The following is a 1955-nucleotide window of genomic DNA, read 5'->3' as shown; positions in this document are numbered from 1 at the left end:
GATTAAGGTGAGATTCTGGGAAGATTTCTGGTTAACGGATCATCCCTTGATTGAAGAATTTCAAGACAAGGCTCAAGTTGACTTATGCAAGCAGAGATATGGCATATTAGTTAGTCATTATTGGCAGAATGATTCTTGGTTGAACTTGAATGATATTGATCAAGGTTTCAATTACATCCAATTATCTCTCAATGTTGTCTCTCTTTATCCTTCTCTTGAAGATGAGATCATTTGGCACACTGATCCTAGTGGCCAATTTAAAGTCTCCACTATCTTCGTCTCTAAGGAAAAGGGTAACCAACCTTTTTGGTCTTATGCCTGGATTAAGGGTCTCATTCCCAAAATGAATATCTTCTATTGGATTCTACTTCAAAATAAAATTCTAACCCTAGACAATTTGCAAAAAAGAGGTATTAATGTGGTTAATAGGTGTACTTTATGCAAAAATGGATTTGAAGATAGAGATCATTTATTTTTGAATTGCTCTTATACCCAACAAGTTTGGACTGAGATTCTTAATTTTTGGGGTATGACTTGGGTCCATCAAAACAATGTTGAATTCTCTTTTAAAAGTTGGAAATGCCCTTCTAAGGATCCTGATGTTCAATTTCTTTGGAAAATAACTCTTTCTCATCTCTAGTGAGACATTTGGAAAGAAAGAAATAATAGAATATTTAGAAATAAAGAATTACTAGATTGGGTGCTTGGTCAGAATATTATTAGAGCCATTAAGGAGAATTTTAAAACTTAGAGGAAAACTAATTAGACCTTTCAAATTGATAATCCTTTGCAATCTGAAGGTTCTAACTTGAAAACTAATAATCCAAGATTGATCATAAAGTGGAACGTTCCTCCTAATGGATGGATTAAAGGGAACTTTGATGGAGCTGCTAAGGGTAATCTGGGAATAGTGAGATGTGGAGGTGTCTTGAGAGATCATGTGGGAAATGTTATAGATGCTATCGCAGTTCCTATAGGTCATTCTAATAGCCATATTGCTGAAGCTATTGCTGCCCTCTATACTATGAAGTTAGCTGTTGATTTGGGGTATCCTAAATTATGGTTGGAAGGTGACTCATTGAATATTATTAATACTCTAAATAATAAAAACTCAATTTCATGGTTGATAGAGGCTACGGTTAAGGAGATCAAATCCCTAATTCATAAATTTGAAAAAGTGGTCATATCCCATACATATCGAGAGGCCAATGAAGTAGCTGATTGGATAGCCAACTGTTTTGTTCAGGTGAGGTACAAGGTGAGGTGGTTTGATGAATTAAATAAGCACATTGATCTTAAAGCTATTATTAATTATGATGCCATCCATTCGAAAGTGGGAAAGATTTTCCAAGATTAGAAATTTAATGATTTTATGGAGTGGCCTTATGGCTATCAGATTATCTTCCTTGAGGAATTACATTCATGTGAATGTAATGTGGCTTTTGCACATATCATCAAAAAAGTGAGCTTCATTTGAAGTGACAAAAATTTGGTTTCACTTTAACCTACTTGCTCTCTATGTTTGGTTGTTTCTGGTTTTAAGCTCTTTCTGTTCTCTACAAATGGGGGGTGAACCATGAAAGCAAGAACCTAAAAAGTGTGATGATTGGAAGGCTCGAAAGGATGTTTGGAAGATTTTACAAAAAGGGAAGGTGATCAGTTACCTGGAGCATCTGAATGGTTTTAAACCTCATTTCATGACTGCCTTTTTTTTAAAATTGGTCTGATGACAAGGTCACTCTTCATGGAGTCACTGTAAAATTAATGGAGGACTTCATAGCTAAGATCACGGGGCTCCCCACGGTTGGTATTAAGTTCACCAAGAAAACTAATATCTCTAATGCTACCTACAAAAAAATTTCGAAGACAGATACTAAGGAGAAATAATTGGAAAAGAATGGAGATTTCTTTGATGTGGAACAGATAAAAGAAATTTGGCGAGATGTGCTATGTTG

This window comes from Cupressus sempervirens, chromosome 5 (genome assembly GCF_028749045.1).
Source record: "Cupressus sempervirens isolate cs-2001-9-10 chromosome 5, ASM2874904v1, whole genome shotgun sequence".
NCBI lineage: Eukaryota > Viridiplantae > Streptophyta > Pinopsida > Cupressales > Cupressaceae > Cupressus > Cupressus sempervirens.
The sequence above is the reverse complement of the archived record's forward strand: the minus strand, read 5'-3'. Positions refer to the sequence as shown.